Below are 25,244 nucleotides of genomic sequence, written 5' to 3' on the forward strand. Positions count from 1 at the left end.
TTGCCTGCAAAATGCAATGACTGGAGCTAGGCACTTTGTGAATACCTTGGGCGTAGTAGATAAGCCAAAGGGCAGTGCAGAGAACTGATAGTGCATGTAGCCTGCTTTGAAGCGTAGGTATTTTCTGCAGGATTCCCTTATTGGGATGTGCAGGTTGGCTACCCTTAAATCCAGTGTTGCCAACCAGGCATTTTTGCCTAGCATGGGAAGCAGGTGATGAAGAGTTAGCATTTTGAATTCTGGGATTACCAAAGAGGGGTTTAGGATAGAGAGGTCCAGGATAGGATGCCAGGAGCTGTCTTTTCTAGGTACCAGGAAAAGTCTTGAGTAAAAACCTTGCCCCCATTCCTCTTCTGGGACAGGATAAATATCCCTGATATTTAGAAGAGAGAGAACCTGCTTTTGAGCCTCTGCCCACTGATTTGGGGGTAGGTCTGGCCAACCGTTTGGGGTTGGTAAGGAGTGGAAGTGGAATCTGTATCCTTGGGAAACTATATTTAAAACCCATTTGTCTTGGGTAATGAGTTCCCAGTTTTTGCATGCAGGGCGATCTTTCCCCCTAAAGGAACAGTCAGTTGAGCAGGGCTTGGAAGGTTTAAAGTTAAGTCATTGCAACAGTTTACCATAGGGGGGTGTTTTACTACCGGCTTTGAAAGTGGGAGCCCCCCACTGCTTAGGCCTGTGAGTACCCTGAGACTGAAGCCTGGGTGGTCTGCTGGTCCTGGGTTTGGACTGAGAAGGCCAGGAAGAGGCAGGAAAGGACCAGTTCTTGGAAGGCCAGTGCCTACTAAATCTGTGAGGCTGTACTTGCAGGCAGTCTCTAACAGTTTGCATAGATTTAGCTTTTTCCTCCATCTTTTTAAGTACTTCTTCTGCTTTGTTGCCAAACAGGTGGTCTTGGTTTAAGGGAGCATTCAGCAATTTAGCTTTAACATGATCTGACAAGGTTTGCTCCTTAAGCCAAGCATGCCTTCTAAGTACAGACCCAGTGACAACAGCCCTGCAAGATGCCTCTAATGAGTCAAAACCACGTTGCAAAGTATGCTTTCCAACTTGTTCAGCAGAATGCATTAAATCCTGTAATTCTTTATTTTCAGCACAGTCAGGGATCAACATCATTTTCTGTTTAAGCAATCCAATAATATGCTGCTGTTAACATATGAAACTGGCAGTTTAAGGCCCTAATGGCCAAAGTAGCAGAAGTGTATACCTTCTTACCCCATCTGTCCAGGGCCCTGGAATCTCTATCAGAGGGAGTAGGGTTTTTAGCAGTAGTAGCCTTAATGCCTTTGGGTCCCTGTGAAATGGTCTCAGGATCCGCAATAGGATTCTTAGAGAGGAACTTGTGAGAGTCAGGTACTTTGTAATTCCTGTCAGGTTTTCTGGGAGCCAGCGGTAAAATGTCAGGGGCCAGGCTAGATTCCAAGAAGGCATCATCTACAATGTCCAGTACAGGATGGCTAGCTAAAGGCCTGTGTTGAGGTAGGAGTAAGAATTCCCTAAGCCTCTTTTTGGAGTCAGAGTAATCCTGGCTTTCCCAGCGGAAATACTCCCTAAGAGTATGCAAAGTTTCACCAAAAGAGAAATCCTCTGGAGGGGAAGCAGAGGGAATGGAGTCCTCTGCATCAGAATCCTCATAGGTAGACAAGGGCAACTATTGGTCATCAGAGAAAACCAAAATTTCAGAATCCTGATCAGAAGAATCAGAAGGAAAATCAGTTCTAGGTCACTTAGAGGGAGAAGGGTGGCTTCCCCTGATTAGAGTAATAAAGTCTCCAACCATTCTTATTTGTTTTTTAGGCACAGTGGCCTGACCATGCGGTCTGGGCGTCGGTTTTCTAGGCATGGATCAAGTTTTAGGCCTTGATGATGAAGATGGTGTTGGTTTAATATGCAAGTCAGTAGGCCTGAATACACAGTCAGAAGCCGGGGATGACTCAGAGGGTAGTGAAGAAAAGACCACGGGACTTGGAGGGTCCACTGTAAGACCCTCATATTTAGACGTGCCATAGGTAACAAGTTGATTGCGGCTGCCATTGAGCCTACAGCCCTCAGGACCAACTTTGCCGGAGGAGATGAAGATAGAAGGATGGCCCGCACATGAAACCACAGAGTTCGAAGTCTCTCTGGGGTTAAGAAGGCTACAAGACTGATTGTGTTCAACCTGGCCCCGATGAAATCTACAACTCGGGTCGGGGTGAGAGTAGATTTGTCTATATTTATTGTGATCCCTAGCTAGGGAGCAAGGCGAAAAAAAAAATTCCCTGGCTACAGAGTAGATGCCTTGTCGAGGCGGTCAGGAGCCAGTCGTCCAGGTACGGAAAAAACTGTATTCCCTGGAGCCTCAGGTGGGCTGCTATCACCACTAACACTTTGGTAAACATCCTGGGGGCTGAGGTGAGACCAAAGGGGAGAGCCCTGAATTGGTAATGACTGGCCCCTAGCTGGAAGCGGAGAAACCTCCTGGATCGTCTGTCCATTAGAATATGATAGTACGCATCCTTGAGCTCTATCGAGCACATCCAATCGTTCTCCCATAATAGGGGGACAATAGATTGAAGAGTGGCCATCCGGAACTTTTCTTTGGTTACTGAAAGGTTCAAAAGGGAGAGATCGAGGATTGGTCTCAAGTCCCCCGTCTTTTTTGGCACCAAAAAGAACCTGGAGTAAAAACCCAATCAAAGCTGGTCTGGGGGGGACGTGTTGGATGGCTCTTTTTTCTAGGAGCTGCCAGATTTCCGCAGCTGCGACCTCCCTCTGATCGGGTGGGACATCGGGGAGGTGTTTGGGGAAGAGAAGAGGGCAAGAGAAGGGGATCTGGTAACCTCTGGATATGATGCGAAGCACCCAGCGGTCTGTCGTGATGGACTCCCAAGCTGCCAGGTGCCTCGAGAAACGCCCCCCGACTGCCTCCAGAGTGGAGCAGTCGGGCAACCCTTCAGGGCTGTTGCATGGGCCGCTCAGAGAAAGGTTCTCTAGACCCAAAGTTCTTCGGGCCCCCTCTGCCTCTAGGGCGGCGTCCTCCCTGTCCTCCTCTGCCGCGGAAGGACTGGGGGTCTGGAGCGGACTGGGACTGTTGCGACTTTCGGAACCACATCTTCTTCTGTCCCTTTTGGTTCTTGGAGAAGGACCTCTGGGGAGCAGAGAAGCGGACTCCGACGGCAGACAACGTCTTCCCGTCCTTTTCGCCCTGGACCAAGGTGTCGCGAACGGTCTACCTAAATAGGGCAGAACCATCAAAAGGGGCATTTGCGAAAGACGCCTTCAAGGGTTCCACGAAATCACAATGCTGGAGCCAGGCCTGACGCCTCATGACGAGACCTGCTCCGCTGGCTCTAGCGGCTCCTTCCGTGGCATGGGATAGTAGCCACATAGAGGTATTGGAAATGGACCTAAGAGTGGCCATACGGGTGGAGTACAACTGTTTGTCCTCCGCCGACATGGACTCCGGGGGCGATGCAGTGTATTCCTTAATAAGATCCCGCTGCAGCCGAATAACGTGTGCCATGTAGCTTAGCGACCTCACCGAGGACGACGCTGAACTAAACACCCGCTTCCCTAAGTGGTCCATCGCTCAGGACTCCTTGCCCGGGGGTGGACCGAGGGGCTCTCCTGAGCTAGTTCCCGCTTAGTGGCCACCATCAACATGGCATCTACAGGGGGATCCTTGCTCCAATGGGGCCGGTGGGCAGGGGGACTGAGGATCCTGTCAGGGCGCTTCGGGACTGGCTCCACAGTGTCCGGCTCCTTCCACGCCCTGGTGGTAATCAGGTCCACCAGGGGGTCGGCCGGAGGGGACACCCAAGAGGTAGAAGGGCCTGCTTCAAATGCCTCCAGGAACACGGCTTCGTCCGAGGTCGGCTTTGGGGCAGACCACCCCCCTCTGATCATGAGCATTTCCATGATGTCCCCAAAGGGGACATCCTCGGGGGGTGACCTTGGGGAGCCTTCCCCCTCCTCCAAATCCATGTCTTCGGTCAAGGACTCAGGGGAGTCCAAGTGCCTCGTCTTGCACTTCCGCTTGTGGGGGATCTCCTCGGGGAGGCTGTCCGAGGAGGCCTCACCAGCAACATCCTGTTCCAAGGGAACGACCTGGGACATTGAAGCAGGCTGTCCCTGGGGCCGGGTGATGGAAGTCAGACCCAACAGAGAAGTAGTGCGGGGTGGAGCTGTGGCAAGGACAGGGGGCCCTGGAAGCAGTCGACAGAGCCCTCCACCATGTCGAACGCCGAGGGAAAGCCGCTCTCTCTGGAATCCGAGAGCAGGCCCTCACTCGGATCAGACAGGCGGATCGGGGCCGGCGCCGAAGCAATTGGATCCGACGGCCCAGTATGCTCTGACCTGGACGGCGCCGAAGGCATACTGAAACCCTCAGATCCGAAGCTGAGCCCTCGGCTCCGATAGCTCGGATCTGACAAAAACGGACCCGACAGGCTCGAGGGAATAGTCGGCGCCGAAGTACCCGAGACTGTCAGCGCCGACCCACCCCCGGTTCCAAGGCTGCCCGGCTCCAAAGGCTCCGAACCCGGGAAGCGGGATGGAGAAGGAGCTATCGGAGCAAAGAAAGGGGTCGAGCTCCCCCCCGGAGGGGGGGGGGCAGGAGCACTCCCATCTGCAGTTGGGCCTGGAGAAATCTTCGCATCATCCGGTCCAAATCTGCATCGGAAAGGCTGCGAGTAGATCTCGATGAGACCACTGAGGCGGGACATGAGTGCCGCCTCGATGACCTCGAAGGAGATGAGGTCTCCTCCTCCTCAGGGCCCGGTGAAAAACAGGGGGACCGGATCAGAGAAGGAGGAGACTGGGAAGCCCTTGAGGGAGAAGACCGCTTAGCCGGGGGAGCTGAAGCAGAGGCCTCGGCCCTCCGCTTGTGGTGCTTCTCCCTTCTCTTGTCTTTCCTGGGCTCCCTCTCCTCAGGGCCTACAGCGGGAGGTTGAGTCCTGGCCGGGGGGAGAGAGGCAGGAGTGGCCGCCGCTGAAGCAGCGGTGGTAGCCACGGTAGGACCAGAGGCCGAAGCCGAATCTGGGGGCAAAAGACCTGCCAGGATCAGCTTGGATCTCCGGTCCTTAAGTGCCCTGGGGTTGAATGCCATGCAGATGGAACACCCAGAGGAAAGGTGTCCAACCCCAAGGCACAGAACACACCGAGTGTGGCCATCAGCCAGTGAAAGCTTGTTGCCACACTCGGTGCACTTGGAAAAGATGGGTTTTGGCGCCTCTGACATTTTAAACTAAGGAGGACACACACGCTAGGCCCCAACACATGCACACAAACCCTAACGAACTAGCGAGGGAGGGAAAAAATTATAACTAAAGAGTAGTTTAAACTAAGGTAAACAGGTAAAGGGTCTAAACACACGGCACTCACACTAAAGATGAAGAAAAATTATCTAACTTTCTCACAAGAAATGCCTTAAGCACGGAGCTCGAAAATCCAGCTGCTGTCAACAAGCGCTGCAAACTAGATCTGGGGTCAGTCAGGGTTGGCAGGGGTTTATCGGTAGAGGGAGGAGCCAGGAGCTCGGATCTAAGCTGTTGAAAACTGCCGGCTCGGATCCAAAGTCGGATCCAATACCCACAGGTTGCTGCACAAATGAAGTTAACTACTTCAGATCCGAAATTTCAGAATCCTGATCAGAAGAATCAGAAGGAAAATCAGTTCTAGGTCTCTTAGAGGGAGAAGGATGGCTTCCCCTGATTAGAGTAATAAAGTCTTCAACCATTCTTATTTGTTTTTTAGGCACAGTGGCCTGACCATGCGATCTCGGCGTCGGTTTTCTAGGCATGGATCAAGTTTTAGGCCTTGATGATGAAGATGGCGTCAGTTTAATATGCAAGTCAGTAGGCCTGAATACACCGTCAGAAGCCGGTGCCTGCACAGTGGCTCCGGACCAATCCAAGGTAGAGGCATCCACAGGCTCCACAGTCGAAGAAGCATCTTGCGGCATACTGGACTCCGAACGGGTCTCAGTAGAGGCCTGCGAATCTGAAGTCGTGGGTATCAGGGGCTGCAAAAGCCCCTCACTGAGCACCGGTGAACTGGCGACTAGCTTAACAGAAGCGTCTGCTTTGAACCTTTGCAGTCTGTCTCTGTCTTTATCTTTGCATTTTTTCGGAATATCGGTAGTCGGGTGGCTTACCAAAGCCATTTCTGGATAACTGAACAGAGTACCAAATTATTTAGATGTGAAAATGAACAGAGGACGAATAGTTTGAGGTTTGAATAAGGCACAAAACCGACAGCGAGGGACGTCGTGGTCTGGGCCTAAGCAAGGAATGCAGTACGAATTAAAATCTTTATGAGGTATTTGATTTCCACAAGAAATACAATTGTTAAATTTTACTGACATCGGTTTAGAGCAAGAAAAAGGATCCCCAACGGGGTACTTAGCTTTGTTGAAGACTTTGGTTCTGAAACTCGAAAACGAAAATTTCAGGAGTCGGCCGACCGGCACTTGTTAACTGCTGCTGCTTCAGGCACTGCACGGCAAGAAAGACTGATATAATGGCATCGGCTGCATGCTTTATACTCTTGACTACCTGACGTCATGGAAGATGAGACAGCAACTGACGCAGGACCCAAGACTTTGATAATCAGGCCGACTGAGGGCTACCTTGCAAGCAGATAACCCAAACGTAATGACTGCAACAGTAAAACATGAAGAACAACTACTGTTAGTTCTGGCCAATCAGCCCCATGAGATCTGAAAGCCTAAGCACTTGGTCAAATCTGTGGTGTTTATTATGGTCAAAAAAGGCCATATTTTGTTCACAAGAACCATGACAAAAACATCTAAATGAAATGCAGAAGAAATATCAAAAAACCTGGCACTTGCAATGATTACAATTAACAAAGCATAGTACTCAGTATTAACCAACAAATAACCGTAACAAGCATTTTTTTAATATGTTTTTGCATTCCCCCTTTATGCAGCTGATATGTAAGGTACTTCCTAATGTAAGAAAAAAATCTCAGTGCCTCCACACAGCTGTATTACTATGTTCTGATACTCTTCCCTATACAGCTTACCTGCAAGAACATATGCAAACCAGAAATAATTTATTACCTGGACATAATACAGCTCTATCATTAAGCACATTTTCTGCTCTGACATTCTTCCTTATCTAAGTTACCTGCAAGAACACATTCCAATCAGGACTAATATACTACCTGGTAATCACTGTATACATGTTCCATTTCTTTCCTAATCAGTTACAATAAGCACCTAATCAACTGTCAGCTGCCACATGCACTGCTTCATTGCATTGTTAATCACTTAAAACATGAATACTTCAGTTTCATTAGAGATTTATTTCTCACACTGATTTTTTGGTAGACTGTCTTCCAGGACAGGAATTTAATATCACAGGAATGCGCCGGCTCAAATTGGCTTTGAGTGAGAGACTGCATAGTCAAATCCAAAGGGGGAGAAGGATCTTTGACAGGGGGCCTGAGGAAGAAAACACCTTTTATGAAGGCCTTGCATAGTTGAGGAAAATGTAGGGTTCCCTATTAACATGAAAATTAGAAATGGCCACTATGCAGCTTTATGTTAGAGAAACTGGCACCTTCTTGATAAAAGTAGAAGAATTTCCGAAACTGGAACACAGAAGGGGTCGAGATTTCTTTCAGCAGCTCAAAAGGAAAAACATTTCCACATACTGTTGCAGGGGTCTATATTATAAGTGCAAACACTTAGGTTGTCGAATACGGCATGATCGACACCTATTAAGCGAAGGCATAATTCACTGAAACCTCAAAATGCGGAAATACAGATGACCAAATTGCTTTGTTTGGCCAACACCGTTCCACCCAGTGATGAAAATAAAACATACTTCCCACTACGCCGCTTGCTACATACTACCCACCCAAACAAAATAAATAAACCACATACATACACTAACATAAACCCTACTATCTATTCATTTACCTTAACCCGCACCCTAACCCTAAGGTCCGTAACTATCGCATACTTAACTTACGGAGCTATACCGCAGAAGGGCCAACTATGCCGAATCGCGATTTCGAATTTCACAGTTTCTGGCTTTCGGTGTACTCGTGGTTCACTTAATAGGTGTCGATCATGCCGTATCAGACAACCTAAGTGTTCGCGCTTACAATATAGACCCCTGTTGCAGAGCTTTTCAGCTGACTATTTCTGAGAGGCCAGAATAATTTTCTTAACGGGGAAGCCAGCCCAGACTTAGTATCACGGGAAGTGGAGATTCATGCAATTAGATGAAGGGATCAAAGGTTCAGTGTTTGCAGTTCCAAGAGATAAAATCTGGTATAGGATCTAGTATCTTCAGATGAGACCATAGAAAGGGAAACAACACCTGATGAGGCAAGAAAGGGCAATGAAGATCATGGAACACTTCAGTCTGTGGGCTTTCTCCAGTACCTTGGGGAGCAACGGGATAGGTGAATATGCATAAAGGAGATCTAGAGACCAATCTTGGACTAGAGCATCTCTTGGGGAATGCCCCTCTTGGGGGATCAGGGCAAAGTACCAGCTGCATTTGTTGTTCATTGGGGATGCAAAGAAGTCGCAGCAAGGCTGGCCCCATTATCCGAATATCTGAGACACCACTGATGGATTCAGGGACACCCATGCAGGCTCAAGACGGACCTGCTGAGCCTGTCTGCCAAAAACTTTGGTCTCCCCGGGTATATGCATACAAGAAGAAAGCAACTGGAAGAAATCGCCCATTCCCACACTCTCATGGCCTCTCTGCACAGTGGATAAGAATGAATTCCCCCTGCTTGCTGACATACCAGACCACTGACATGCTGTCTGTATGAAATGCAATTGTCCCCAATGGAAGGCAATCCTAAAAGGCCTGCAACATCAGGAGGACTGCTCTCACCTCTAGATTTATGTGCAACTTGGTTTTGTAGGAGACCATGTTCCCTGGACCGTTTTGGCCTGAAAATGCCCCTCCCCAAGCAGGGAAGCATTCATGGTCATTGTGGCCATGGGAGGGAGAAGAGAAAAGGGTATGCCTCAAGATCCTCTGAAAGAAACTACCAATGAAGATGCTGCCTGTAAACAGGTGTCAGTGGAATTGGCATAGACATCGGATGATAGAGAATGGACCATTGGACTGCTAGCATCGAATGGAGTACTCACATGTAATATCTTACCAGCGGTACAAGGATAGCCGCCAATATGGACCCCAGAGCCTTGAGAATGAGATGTGCCTGTGGTGATGGGACCTCTAGAATCATCTTGACCTGCTGGCTGAGCAAATCCACTCTCAGAGGAGGCAAAGCTGCAATTTCTGTCTCTGTGCTGAGCTGGGTCCCTATAAATTCCACACTTTGCACAGGAGTTAGTTTTGACTTGGCTACACTGACCTTAATGCCTAACTTGTCAAAGGTCTGCAAAACATACTGGATCACTAAAGTCAATGCCTTTTGGGAGCCATGAGAAGTCAATTATCCAAGTACAGAAAGACCTAGAATCCCTGCAGTCTCAAGTAAGCTGCTACCACTTCCAAGCATTTGGTAAACACCCGGGGCACTGTGGTGAGTCCAAAGGAAAGGGCTCAGAACTGAAAATGATTGGCTCTCAGTCAGAAGTGCAGATGCCTTGTCTGTCTGCCTTGATGTGACAGTAGGTGGCCTGGAAGTCTATGGAGCACATCCACTCCTCATTGTGCAATAGCGGCAGAATGGACTGAACAGTGACCATCCGGAACTTTAACTTCTTGACAAACAGATTCAACTTGCTGGGTTCCATAATCAGACAGAGGTCCCCAGTCTTTTTTGTCACCAAAAAAGAAGTCAGAATACGTTCTGGACCCTCTTTGTCCTGTTGGGACCTTCTGGACAGCTATTTTTTCTAGCAGTTTTAGAACTTCTCTTTAGGCCAGTTCTCTCTGTCTGGGTGACGCTTCTGGGAGAACTCTATTGGGACTTGGAGGTGGTTGGGAAAAAGGAATATAATACCCCCTGGATAGAATATTGATCACTCACTGATTCCTCATTATGGCTGTCCAGTCATTTGGGTGTAAATGAGAAATGACCCTAGACTGTCTGCATGGCAGGACAGTCGAACAATGCCTCAAAGGAGCTGAAAGGGCTTCTCAGAGAAAGGTTCCCTGAGGCCCTGGTTTTGTGGATCCCTTCTAACTCTAGGGTGGGGGTCTACCACTGAATCCTCTTCCCCTGCCTCTGGAAGAGAAATCCTCTGGGGCATCCTGGAAGGAACTCTGCGGCTTTCACAGCCAAAGTTTCCTCCTCCCTGCTAGTTCTTGGAAAAGGACCTCTGGGAAGTAGAAAACTTGATTCTTACCACCGACATAGTCTTCCCTTCCTGCTCACTGCAGGTCAAAGTCTCCTTGACTGATGGTTCAAAAAGAGAGGAGCCATTAAAATGGGCATTTGTGAAAGATGCCTTGAAGGGTTCCACAAACCCACACAACCACGCATGACACATCAAAGCAATGCCTGCACCAGCTGCTTGAGAGATACCCTTAGCAGCATTACAGATTAACCTCATCGAGGAGTTGGCAAGAAATGATAGAGTGGTAAGCTTGGGAGAGACCTCCACAGACATCAACTATGAAAGAGAGTTGGTTAGTTTAGTAACCAGGTCTCTTTGGAGGTAGGTAAAGTGCAGCAAATAGTTAAGAGCTCTCAAACCAAATGTGGCTGAGGCTTAGAAGCCCTTCCCGTGTCTATCACCTTAGACTCCCTGTTCAGGGGATGGACGGTGGAGCACTGTTTAGTTAGCTCTTTTGGTGGCTGCGGCAACTACAATGGCATCAACTGGAATGCCTTTGCTCCAATGCATCCTGTCTGAAGAGAAGGCTCAGTAACTTGTCAGCTTTCTTGGCGACCGGTTCAACGGTGTCAGATTCATTCCATGCCCTGCACGAAATAAGGTCGATGACCTTGTCCTTGTGGGGACTCAGGAAGTAGATGGGCCCATCTCAAAAGCCTTCAAGAGCACAGACTCCTCCGAGGACAGGGGTTGGGAAGACCATCTACCTTTATGTTTTAACAGCTCCAGAATGTCTCCAAAGGAGATGTCATCAGGGGGAGACCTGGGGGACCCATCCCTTCATCAAAATCCGTGTCCTCCATTAGGGACTCTACGGGTGAGTCGAAGTGCCTCCTCATACACTTTCTTTTCCACAGCACCTCCTCTGTGTGGGGCTCAGGGGAGGACTCTGAAGACAGGGGAACCCCCTGGAGTACAGATGTCACGTGAAGGCCATCTTGAGAGGACTGACCCTGGACAGGATGGATGGGCTAAGGGCTCAGAACAGTGACAGGCTGGGATGTACCTGGAGGAGGGGAAGACGCTGCTCCAGACCTGGAAGAAGTCTGCTCTACCACGAGAGAAGCTGAAGGACTCCAGGAAATTCCCACCCTGTCCCCGGTAGTTGGAACCAGCTGGGATGAAGGAGTAGCGCCAACGCCGGACCCTGGCCTTCTGGACAGTACCAGCCCTGAGCTGTCGAGAGCCGTGGCTCCTAAAGGAAGGGACTGATCCAATAAGCCCAGATCTGATCCCCTCCCCAGAGTCCTGGTGCCAACCACTCAGAGCCAAGAACCTCTCTGATCCGATGCCAACGGAATTGAGCTGATCAAAGACCCTGATGGAGTCAGAAAAGCATGCATTCCCGGACCCGTCAATGCCTCCCTTGGGTGAAATGCATTCTGGAATTCCGAAACAGGAAGAATTGAAAGAGAAGAGGACAACCTTGAGGTTGGGGATCTTGACAAGCCCGAGCAAGCTGGAGATGTCAAGAGACCCATTTCTATCTGGGCCCTTAAAAAGCTCCTCAGCATCCTGTTCATGTGTGTGTGCAAAAGGATCCTAGAGGATCTAGAGGAGACTGAAGAATGGGTGGATTTAGCCAGGGAAGAAAGCCTGGACCCCGAAGCAGATCTACGATGCCCCAGATCCGAAAACTGGCTTCAATGCCTAGGAGCAAAGTGCTTCAGATCCCTGGTGGATTCTGAAGTACAGCCCTCAAAAAGAAATGATGGATCTGACGAACATGCTGGATCATAAACCAGCTGGACCACCCTTCTCAGATCTGAAGGAGCAGATGGATCCATGGGGGACCTAACTGCAATTGGATCAGAGGCCCACCAATCCAAAGAGACCTTGGAATCTACAGATGGATCCTAAGACACCAGATCCAAGATGGCCAAAGGCAGCTTCGGATCTGGGGATCTCTGATCCAAAAGCCTATGTTGTTTTTGAGATACAGAAGGAGAAGCATCTAGGGAAACAGATGGGGCTTTTCTTTTGGACTCCTTAAGGCTTGAAGAAGACGGGAACCCAGAAACAAAGGGACCCCCTTGAGCCATGCCCTTCAGCAGCAATTCTTTCTGGAGGTTTGTCAGCACTCGAGGGTTGAATGCCACACATACAGAGCAATCAGCCTCGAGGTGGTCGGCGCCCATACAATACACACACTTCTTGTGGGTGGCAGAATTTGGCATTCTACTCCCACAAGAACAACACCTTTTAAAACCAGTAGGTTTGTCTTTCTCAGACATACCAGACAGTCAAAGACACACACACACACACACACACACCAAAACACTCAAAACACAGATAATAAGCTAACCACCAAACAGAAAGAATTTGTCTAACCACTTTAAGAATACAATTAATCCTATCAGATGAATCAAAAACCAAAGCACTGACTAAGGAAAAGAAAATAATTCCAACTAAGCCCTAATGCCAGTGACCAGTTAGAAAAAGTGAAAGGAGCCAGAGAAGAGAACTATCTAAACTTAACAAAAAGGAAAAAAAACTCTCATCTTAAAAGAATTTTCACAAATCAAAACATGCAGCTATGAGCCAGGAATTATGTCCATGCGGAAATGCAGCAAACGAGATCTGACGGTTAGAGTGCAGAAGAAGATTATGGGAGAGGGAAGAGTTCAAGCCTTGAATCTGTGTGTGAAGTGCTGGATTGGATCCAAGACCTAGTTATGAGGTATAATGAAAAGGATAATATCAGAATCAGATCAGATATTAAAAACATGCAAGTCAGTGTACATTCCATTGTAGGGAAGGCTTTCTACATGGCCCACCTCATAAATAAAGGTATTTCATCCAGGAACAAGGAGGTCATAACATCCCTGTACTCTTCCCTTATCAGACCCATTATCAAGTACAATGCCCCCTTCAGCATGTACCTTGCCAAGCACATGCAACTGCAGGCAAGACCACAGAGGTTCCTGACCAGGAAAATCCAGGGTCACAAACACACATCCTATACAGATAGGCTAAAAGCCATGTCCCTCTACTCAGTTTCATACAGACTGCTCAGAGGTGACCTGTGTCTGGCATACAAGGTCATCCCAGACCCAGCTCTGATGGAGTTGCTGCATATTCGTAAGAAACTCAACTCAAGCAACCTGCACCTAAGGCCTTAACCTGGTCTGTGACATTAATAGAACTTGGTGGCGGATAGATTTACGTCCCAAAGACTCCACCATTTGTGGAATAGACTACTTCGCCATGTCAAGCAGAGTACCTCTGTAGCCCTCTTTAAGATGAACATGGACAACTGGATGGGAAACAAAAAATACACCCCCTGGGATCCCACCTGTGTCCCTGATGGACAGTGGAAACAGATGCTGACTGAGTGAACATGGGTGAAATTCTTGGCTAGGCTTATAAGGGTCTCCGCACCAATAGCCTAGTATCATCCTATGAACCTATGAAAATTGACAGAGAGTTACACTAACTGATTGCTAAAGCTCATGTTTCCTAGGAACCAAGAAAGATGCTGGCAGACTCCAAAGCATCTCAGAAAAGAATTATGTAAAACAGAATTATGTAAAATTTCAGATGTGCACTCATATCCATTATAAGGTAACTACTGTTACTTCTGGCCAAGCAGCCCCATGAGATTTGAAAGCCTGAGCTCTTGGTCAAATATGTGGTGTTTATTATAGTCAAAAAAGGCAATATTTTGTTCACAAGAACCAAGACAAAAAACGTAAATGAAATGCATAAGAAATATCAAAAACCTGGTAGTTGCAATGACTACAATTAACAAAACATAGTAGTCAGTATTAAGTTTGAGCCAACAAACAACTGTAACAAGCATTTTTTAAATAAGTTTTTGCATTCCCCTTTGTGCAGCCGATATGTAGGATACTTCCATTTGTAGGAAAAGATTTCAGTAGCTCCACACAGCTGTATTCCTACTTTCTACTCAGATACTCTTCCCTATGCAGTTTACCTGCAAGAACACATGCAAACTGCATCCTCTTCATAAATGAAAGCTATGTGCTTACTATAACGATACATCCATGTTGTCTTATCATCCAGGTCAACCTTTGGGTTATCGGATCTGATTGGATCTGACCTTGGCAATTCACAAGCTGTGGATCCACGGCTATGACTCCTCTCCTACCCATAATTCCCTGTATCCCCAAATTACCTCAGATCGAATTTGCTTGCTCAAAACAAGAAAAAAAAAATTCAGTAACACAACAAAACTGACAGCGCTTTGCATGGACAAGGAAATGGCCTTAAGGTGGGACAGCAGTCTGAGGTTGTAGAACGGCAACATCCCCAGCGAAGTCCTACCATTCAAAGAGCAGCACCAGATAAATTTGGAAGGGGGATGGCGGGAGGGATATTGAACCAAATTAAAACAAGACAACACAGATGTATCAATAGGCTACAATAGGCTAAGTACTTAACTTTTTTATCCAGTGTTGTCTTGTTTTTGCCCGATTTAACCTTTGGGACAGATTCCTAAGCTACCAAACACCTGAAATGCATCAAGGAAGGATATTTCTGAGAATGCTGCAGCAAAAGTATGTACAGGATCTAGACTGTACATCCAGTTTTTAGTGAAACAAAAACATACGCACAATAAACCAAGTTGCTGCAGCACAAATTTCATCAATAGGAACTTTATGCATAAAAGTGGCAGAGGTAGATATAAGCCTTCACCAAATGAGCTTTAAGGTCAGTCTCAACTTGTCATAGACAGCACTACACAATCAAAAAGCCACTTAGAAAGCATGACCTTAGACATACTTTGGCCCAATTTTACTCTGGAGAAAGTAACAAAGAGATGATCAGATTTCCTGACATCTTGGTCCTGTGCAGATAAAATCTGAGGTGCCTGTGAATGTCTAGCAAATGTACAGTACATTCTCCTTTATTAGAAAATTTTGGAAAGAATGCTGGTAAATGTTTAGTCTAGTTTAGGTTTCCTTTGGATGCCACCTTTGGGAGGAAGGCTGGGTTTGCTCTCAAAGACACACTATCCTTATGGAAAAAAATATAAAGAGGTTTACAGGACAATGCTTGCAGTTCGGAAATACTTTTGTGAAAGTAACTGCCACCAGGAAAACCGTTTTCCAAGAAAGTAATTTCAAATCTACTGTGGCTGCTGGTCCAAAAAAAGCCTGAGTTAAAGCCTGTAGCACAACAGCCTTGTCCCACAGGTATCAGATCCCTTAAAGAGGGCCTCAACAAGAAGGTTCCCTTTTAAAAGGCCTTTGAAATGTTAAGTGAAGTTATGGAAGTTTGAGTGTATCCAATATGGAAATTGGAAATAGCTGTTAAGTGGAGCATTTTTTTTGGAACAGATCTGACATGAAGTCCATGATGGAAGGAAGAGACACTGAAACAGGGACCAATTCCTTTGCAAGAAGCCCAAATAGATACCTTCCCCCTTGCTGAAATAAACTTTCCTGGTATTTTAATTTTGTGATGCAAATAAAATGTGGACCCCTGAAGAGAACAGTCCTCTGGACACTGTTAAAACCAAAGGAACCAGCAGTTAGCCTACAATGTCTTTAGATCTGGGGAAAAGTTACCTGGATGGCAATTCAACAAATAGGGAGGATGCATTAGATGAGGCCAAAGGAAGGGAAACCAAATTTGCCAAGGCCAAAAGGGAGAAACAAGGATTACTTTAGCCTTGCACTTTCTGGCTTCCTGAATAAATTTTATCTATGATATGGGGAGGAGGCCTAGAAAACGCCCAAGGGTCAAACTATGGACTACAGCATCCCTCAAATGATTGACCATGGGGAGTGATTAGGAAAAAGAAACTGCTGCACCTGTCATTTAGGTATGAAGCAAAAAGATCTTAGCAAGGGTTGCCCCAGTGGCTGAAGATTTCAGTTGCCGAAGCCTAACTGAGGGCAACTCCTGAGGCAGAAGAATGGACCTGCTCAATCTGTCCACTAGAACACGAAGTCCCTAGGCTGTGCATAGCAACAGGAAGACACTGCCCACTGCTGCACTCTCATGGCCTCCCAGCAAAGTCGATATAAGCAGGTCCTCTTTGGCTGGTGATAAACCAGACTACTGCCATGTTGTCCAACTGGAGTGAAATCGCACCCTCAGAGAGACGGTCCTGAAAAGCCTGCAATGCTAGGAGGGCTGCTCTCATCTCCAAGATACTGACATAACTATCAGCTTCTGTGTGACTACAAACCTTGGACTATCCTCCCCTTGAAATGCACCCCCAACCCCACTTCAGGAGGGAAGCATCCATGGTTACTGTGGCCACTGGGGCAGACAGGGAGAATGGTTGACCCTTCAGGACTACCAAGGTGGTCAACCACCACTTAATGCGAGTTCTGCAAATGATGAATCTGAGCATGAAGAAAATCCAATAGCTGGAATCATTGCACTTATAGGATACACTGAAGAACTGTCACACAGTATCTAGCTAAAAGAAATAATGAGATCACGGATGCTATTAACTTTAACAGATGGAGAATGAGATTCACAGGAGGAAGCGAATGTTGAAGAAGTTGAACAGTTAGCTGATGCAGGGACAAGACCCTGGACTTTGGGAAATTGGCTATTTGAGTGAATGTATTCAGGTGACATCCAAAGAACTCTATCTGTTGTGTAGGTGTCAACTGGCTCTTCGCATAACTGACAGCGATACCCAATTTCTGTGTATGTTGGAGCAAGAAGTTCCATTGCTGGATCAGGCGATCCCTGCATGGAGTAGTGAACAACCAGTTATCTAGATATGGGAACACCCAAAACCTCAGCTGCCACAGATATGTTGCCACCATTGCCATGATCTTGGTGAAAACCCAAAGGGGCTGTAGCGATATCAAAGGACAGTGCCTTGAATTTGAAATGACTGGTTCCAAGACAGAAATGGAGAAATCTTCTGGAATGCCTGGTTATTCTGACATAACAGCAGGGCCGGCCTTAGTTGAAATGACACCCTAGGAGAAGTAGTACTCTGACGCCCCTTAAGCCCCACCCACACCATACTCATGAAACACCCCTATTTGAGGCACACCCACGGGTATGTCACTCCCCAAGAAAGCCACTCCAGTTCTTTCCTTCAATTATTTAAATGCATAAGAAGAAAAGATACCTTGTAATTTAGTTAAACTGCAAGTGAAGGTGGAATTTTCCTTTAATAAACCTGCTTTATCTGTTTCTCCTTCACACATATTTTGCAATAAAAGCCGTGCCATCAGAAAATAGAAGCCCATTTGCCTCATTTCAAAGGGTTGATTAAGTTAATCTAAACAATTTACTTTGGGGTAGGTGAGCAAGCCTTATGCTCAGTGAAAGTAGAATAGCAATCTCTCTCCTCCCTGTGTACAGAAGTTTAAGCCGCGGGGGGCACAATATTATGCAAAGGAAAGGGTCACCTTTTAGGGAGGTACAAAATATGCAGTTACAGAATCAATATTTCAGAATCAGAGGAACAACCTTGTAGAAAACTAGTTTCCAATCAGCACAGTATAATGTTTGTGTAACTTTTTAACAAAGTAAATATGCTAAACAGTCCATCCATAACTCTCAATGAATCGGGAACAAATCTTAACAAAATAGATAAATTAAATCCAGAAAAAAAATTAGTAATGACAAAATAGGAGAATGTGAATTAATATACATTTTCCTAATTAAAGTAAGTCCATAATTCTAATTCTTCTTCTTTTGGCTGCTCCCGTTAGGGGTCGCCACAGTGGATCATCTGTTTCCATTTCTTCCTGTCCTCTGCATCTTGCTCTGTCACACCAACCACCTGCATGTCCTCTCTCACCACATCCATAAACCTTATCTTAGGCCTTCCTCTTTTCCTGTTACCTGGCAGCTTCATTCTTAGCATCTTTTTCCCAATATACTCAGCATCCCTCCTCAGCACATGTCCAAACCAACGTAATCTTGCCTGTCTGGCTTTGTCTCCAAACCTTCCAACCTGGGCTAACTATTGTCACAATTTACTAAGGGGAATTTACCACCTTTTCTCCAAAGGTCACTAGCTTTAGGAGGGGTTAAGAGGGACAGAATTAAAATTTGAGTCAAAGCAGGGATGTCCCTGAAAATTATGGAGTTGAGAAGTGAGATGCAATCTCAAACAACCATAGTTCAATATACTAATGATTTTGCCCTCATATGCTCAGCTCCCTCCCTTCCTGAACTCCTACAAAAAACACAACAATCCTTACTGGACATAGAAAAATATCTAATTCCCAACTTATCCTAAACCCCCCAAAAATAAAACTTATGCTCTTCTCTAGCAACAAAAAAATAAGTCATCCTCCCCATTTCACCATCTACTTCTCAAAGAAAGCCATCACAGAACCAGTAAATCATAACAAGCTACTCACTGTCACTACTGACTACTTCTTTCAGCTTTTCCCAGTGAGGGGTCACCACAGCAGAACGGTCCGCAGAACAAATGACAGTGGAGTTTTACGGTGTCGAGTTACCAGCCCGGCACCCAACTTTCCACTGAAGGCACATGCTCGTGCACACACACACACACACCTATGGCCAGTTTACAGTGTCAAAAAAGCTGAAAGACACAACAATAACTGTTGGTGATGTATAAATAGGGGAATGTGTTTTTTGGTAATTTTGCACTCTTTGAAGGCTGTAGTGGCTGAGGCGCTAAGACAAGACAAGTAATAAATTTTATTGTGGAACTCAATCTATTGTCGTTTTTGGATTACTTTGCTGGTTCTGCTGTTGGTTGTGATTCACCTACAGCATATGTTTGGGATGTGGGAGGAAAGTGGAGCACCCGGAGGAAACCCACACGATCGCAGGGAGGACATGTAGACTCCACAAAGGCGGCACCCCAGCCAAGAATCGAACCGGACAGCCTCTTGCCGTGAGGCGGCAACGTTAACCGCTGCACCACAGTGGCCACCCACTCAGTGTCACTACTGACAAAGATCACAAATTTGACAAACACCTTTCTTTAATCATTAAAAAGGTTCACTTCAAGCTAGAGTCTCTCTATGGAATAAAGCCCTTCCTAACAGATTCTGTGCCATCTCTTAAACACACTATCATCACTATATGCCTCACCCATATTCACAAACTTAAGAAAATGTGACTTAAATAAACTTGAATCCTGTTACAATAAAGTAGCCAGGTCTGCAGTCAACCAGCCATCAAGATCACATCACTGCACAGCACTCTGCCAACTAAACTGGTTGAACTGCAAACAGGATCTGAGATATACTAGGGGTTGGTGCATTATGGGCAAGGGAGAAGCTTGACAGCTTTATGGTTACCACTAGCTATAGTAACAGCCAATTTGGATCCAAAGGTTGGATCTGAACCCAGTTGTTGAAGAATGAAAATGAACAGCATGGATGGAAACTTATGGTGAGTACATAACTTCCTTTTTGGCCCAGTTAGTTTCCAAGGGAGTATTTCCAAGATCCAAAGAAGTCATCCTATCTCTGTACTCTTCCCCTTATCAGACCCATCATTAAATACAATGTTCCCTTTGGTATGTACAAATCCAAGCATATCACTCAACTGGAAAAGCCCCAGAGATTTCTAACTAAGAATTTTAAAGGTCTTAAATACTTTAAATACTGCAGTAAATTAGCCTGACTCTTCTTAAACTCAGTAGTATAGAGGTTGCTGCAAGGTGACGTGTTCACTTTTTAAGCCATAAAGACCCAGTCTTATTGACCTCCTTTTTATTTGCAAAACTATAGGTGGTAGAAATACCTGCACTAACGACTTAACTCTAACCAGCAAATAAGACTTGCTGGAGAGAGGGGTTCCTAACTCAATGTATTCCTAGCCTGTCAAATAATTTACACTACAGGTTAAACAGATTACGGACTTGGCTACCTTCAAGGCTAGTCTTGATGACTGCATGGGTAGACACAAATTTACACCAGGGTTGTCATGAACTGCCTTGCTTGGTTTGGGAGGTGATCATTGTTAAGTGCTAGAAAAGGGTGGCAAGAGCTTTTAAGTTTGTCTCCGTAAAGGTTAAGCTAGGCATCTTATGGACCCCATGATCACTTTCCTAGTATGTTCGTGTTCCTATATTCATTTGTTCTTACCTTTTTAGACTAAGTATCATGAACATCTTGTGAAAGAAGCTTATTTAATTTCTTATATACTTTTGGAAATTATTTTGATCACCGCATAGCCTGCAAGTTTGATTAAATGCTTTACTTTGACTGTGCGTATACCAGTAACTGCACCTAACACACAATGTTTCATTTGTAACTGTGCAGCACCTTCTTAGCACCATTGTGGCTGCATCAAGCTAACTAGACTCTCGGTTTATATTTAGTCTATTTTTTCACTCTGAGTGACATTTTTCATCTTAATCCATTACAGATTTGACTGACAATGAGGTATAATTCAAACTTCTGACTCCAAAGCTTCTTCTTTTCAAACAAGTTTTCATGCCGCTTCAGAGACGTTGATGATTGTAGTGAAGACATTTTGCTAAAAATATTATTTCAATGTGCTCATCTCAAAAGATTGGTGGGTCAATGTTTTTTTCTAGGCAAACTTTGAATATGATCACTTTGAAAGAGAGCGAGAGAGATGTATAATGTGAAAATTCCAGTGCTTGAGACTATGTATAATTCGAGGTAGAAGTCTATTTTGTCATTTATACAGTCAAAATATGGAAAACTAGGCATTTCTTCTGATATCTGATCAAAGTACAAAGCTGCAATATTTTGCTGAGATTCTTTTGGCCGTGATACCGTTGTCACACCAGTGTTAGTGATAATTTCTTGTCAGTATCTATGTCTAGATTTTACACAGCAGCTGGAAGGAAGTGTTTTTATCACTAATAACACTTTGCTTTTGACTCCGTGTAATATATACACCTTGTAAAGTACAGAAGTGACCTACAATAAAGAGACAAAGGCAAGAGATGCATTATATCAATAGCTTTACAGAAAGACCTCAAATACTCTCACATGACATACACCTCTTGTGTACGAGTGCGGAATGTATTTACATCCGCATTGCCATGCAGGCCTGTGTCACATGCATGGTCCTGCTTAAAGGAGAAGACACTTTACACTGCAGCATGAAGAGGGCTTTTCTTTTAATTGTTGAAGTTGACTAACCTGCAGCTGTAAAAGCCTCTCCTTCACCCTATGATTCCGGCAACCTTAATGAACAGGACTACAGAAGTGGGATGAGGGCACAAATGCAACAGTATGGTTGGGACGGACTCAGAGACAACTAGGCGCTGAGAGGAGCTCAAACTTTACCGTATGGCTTAAGAAAATAAATAAATAAAAGAGCACCCTTTACGAGGCCAACCTGTACGGCGCCCTAGGCAGTCACCTAGTTCGCCTATGCCTAAGGCCGGCCGTGCATAACAGATATCCTGGAGAGCTACAGAGCACATGCAGTCATCCTTATTCAACCTAGGTAAGATGGACTGCATTATGACCATCGGGTAACTTTGTATGCTTTACAAACTCACTGAGGTGGCTTAGGTCCAAGATTGGCTTGAGGTCCTGTTTTTTTTTTTCAGTTCCAAAATGCACCTTGATTAGACTCTGAATCCTAACTGGTCTGGGGGAAACTGTTGAATTACTTCTTTTCCAGAAGTTCTGATACTTCTGCTGCTGCTGATTTCATCGTTTTTGGGTGGCATGCAAGGAATCCTCTTTTTCTTCTGAGGAGGGAAAACAAAGGGAATAGTGTAGCCTCTGGTGATGATTCTCAGCATCCACGAATCTTGAGTGATGGCCTGCCAAGCTTGAGGGTGCAGTAATGAGCACCGGCAGTTACTCTTCCAAGAGTACTGACAGGATGTCTCAGTGAAAGGATTGTGAAATCCCTGATTCTGCAGCCCACCTCTGGGGAGACATCCACTGAAATTCACCCCCCGCCTCGAGAGGATCTGTATCCAGTAGCATTTTGATGCAAACTCTGAAATTTTAGGAACCACGAGCTTGTCCCTGAGCCCCTGCAAAGCCCTAGTACTAAATGAGGCAGGAGAATCAAACTCTACATCCAAATGCTCTGGTCCCAGTGACTATACACACACACACACACACACACACACACACACACACACACACACACACACACACACACAGAATGGGAATCCTGTGGCAGGATCTTATGGCTGCAGGCCGAGCATATCTTAAATCCTAGAACCTTGTCAGCCATAGGGAAGCAGATGGTAATCCACAAAGTGCAGAAATATGAAATTTAAACAATAAAATACAACCAGAACAAACACCCCCAGAAAACCTCCAAACATAAAAATAAATAAGTTACAGTACGGGACTAAAGTAACTGACAAGAATGTGTATATCCAAAACCTTTTTTTTTTTTTACTATAAAACCGGGGAGGAAAAATACACAAACATACATAAGGAAATAGTGACATAGTGCAGAAAAAGGGAGATAACAGAAGAATAAGAACTTGATCAGGCAGCAAATGAGATATGGGATAATTTGTGGAAATAGAGGTAATTATTGGTAGGGAAGGAGTCAGAGCCCTGGACCAGAGCTTCTGAAGGTGCAGAAGTCTGATCTGATCAGGTCCAATAACCCAAAGATTGAATCGGACAAAAACAGACACTATCAGATCCACAAATATTCAGGTAAGATCACTGCTGCTGTACAAATCATAACCTTTGGGAATTATGCCGCAGGAAGATGTCCAACCATATGGCTCAACAACCACAACTTTTGGATGTCTCCTCAAATGGCGACTCTCTATCATGCTACAGATCACAATAGGACTGAATGTTCAAAATGAGTACTTTTTTGTGTGTATTTGTTTAGGGAAGTCACCCAACAATGGTGCTGGGAAAATCCTGTCCTGTCCCAAGAACAAGTTGGGATAAAGGACAGGGTGCTTCCTTTAGGAAGGGAAAACATTTCTCTTTCCCAAACAGTCACTACACAATAACAGATAGTGAGATAGTGGGGAAAAGCCTACACTGTAAAAGTGCACTTCCTCAAAGATCTATGGTTATGCCGACAATGCTCAAATACCTCAACTATGTTCACTGTAAGGATCAAAACTGCATTATAAAGCACAACTAGAGAAGAGTACTAAAACTAATGAAATCTGGCCACAAGCTTAGAGTGGGGGAGCACATAGGCCCTGTATGAATGCAGTGATAAATTCTGCCCTACTCCCACAAAATATGGTGCAGTATGTAGTACCTACACAAGCTGCAACTTGATGTCTACATCACTGCCCTGCAAACAGATTGGATTGCTCACATCACTGCCTCAAAAATATACTGGATGCCCACGCCAGAGCCTCACAAACATACTGTGTCAAAACATTCCTGAAAGAGGCTACCAAAACAGAAACTGCTCTTCTTCAGCAGGTACATAGCCATGATATTATTGCAAGGCAGGAAAGGAAGGTGGTGGAAGAGTCACAGCCACTCCCTGACACAGCTTGGGTCCCCCAGAAATTTTGCCTCTGGTAGTAAAGCCCTTGCCTAAATGTGTCCTTTTGCTGTATTTTCAAATAAATGGGAGGAGGGGTGAAATCTGCTTCACCAGTGCCATGGTTTTCCCTTTGTCTTTCAACCTTTTGAAAACATTGTAGTAAAACAGTTCAAAGAGTAATTGTCCAGCAAGGGACCTCCGGTAACAAATTCTTATTACTTACAAATAAATCAAATAATGTTGCAGGAGACTTGTTCTACTCCTAATAAATTGCTAAACTACCTGGCTTCTATTTTTTGTATGTTTCCACTTCTAAGCAGTGAATAAGTCTCACCTTACCAAAGAGATAGGTTGCCTGCACACCACCGTCACCCCCTCCTATACTCTCCCCTCCATAGTAAACTCTTTTGCTTACTTAACACACACTAACATTAGTAAGTTATCACTCCCGCAGCATTGAGACATTTTTCTATTGGTCTTTTCCACTCTCTCCTTGGTATCTAGTTTGCAGTACCCACCTAATTTGCAGCTCCCTGTTTAGTTTACTTACTGCAGTCCTTCACCCCTCCCTGCCCATATCTCCCTCTCTCCATAAACTTCTTCCATCTACCTGAAATTCCATTCTACTGTGCACCTTACCTGTGTTTTCTTGTCTTAGTGATTGTTTTTAGAGGAGACTTCACTCGGCTGTTTCTGATCCAACCTGCTACGCTAGGGCTCAATCAGCTCCTCTACCCTACCCCCATTCTAACCCACCCCCTCTTTCATTACTTTTATACCTTCTCCACCTAATTCTAACCAACCCACACCCCTTAATCCACCTATCCTAGCTGCTCTCATCTAACCACTTCCCTATTCCTCCTACCCCTCCCATACACTCATTATCCAATCCCTACCACTCTGCTCACCTTCAATCAATCTTCCCCCTCACTGCCCTCCCACATTAACTTGTCAATGCAGGCCCCATCCTCCACTACCTCTCCATAACTGGTCAGTCTTCACAGTCACTCTCACTCCCCTCTACCCTACTATTTTTCTATCTTCTTTTCTCTTGTTCTTCATCTATTTCAAGTCTCTACCCTACTAAGCACACACCTCCACACACACTCCATTTGTTTTTCACTCAATCCACCTCTCAACACTTACCTTACACACAAAATGCCCGTCTATCTCATACCTATCATACTACTTTCTCTCTCACACCTAACTTCTTATCACTCGAATCTTAATCACTGATTAAGTAATCCATCCCCCTACCTCTACATCTCCTCTATCCCACAAGGAATCCTCCATGCCTTAATCTGTCCATCTCTCTTCAATTCCTCCTTCTCACACCCCTTCAAATTGAAAATCCTCCCTCTGTCCATTACAACCTTCAAGCACAAAAAACAACCTTTTAGTTTCCACCTGCTTTCTACAACTCCTTCTTTACTTATAAACAATATACTGTTAGCTGGTGACATCTAGCCGAACCCAGGCCCTTCAATCCCAACCACTACTAACTCCAGCCTTACCAAACATCTCTCTATCTTTGCTCTCAACATACAGAGTTCTACCTAAGTTACTAAAGTACACTCCTGGATCACCCATCACA

General features: G+C 45.5%; 1 protein-coding gene across 7 annotated transcripts in view; it reads right to left on the reverse strand.

Moving 5' to 3' along the window:
- RALGAPA1 (Ral GTPase activating protein catalytic subunit alpha 1) overlaps positions 1 to 25,244 on the reverse strand; it is a 5,382,632-nt gene that overhangs the window by 2,571,415 nt on the left and 2,785,973 nt on the right. The gene's annotated exons all lie outside the window — the stretch shown is intronic.

The sequence above is a fragment of the Protopterus annectens genome, chromosome 6.part0 (genome assembly GCF_019279795.1).
Source record: "Protopterus annectens isolate FY-2018-M chromosome 6.part0, PAN1.0, whole genome shotgun sequence".
Taxonomy (NCBI): Eukaryota; Metazoa; Chordata; order Ceratodontiformes; family Protopteridae; genus Protopterus; species Protopterus annectens.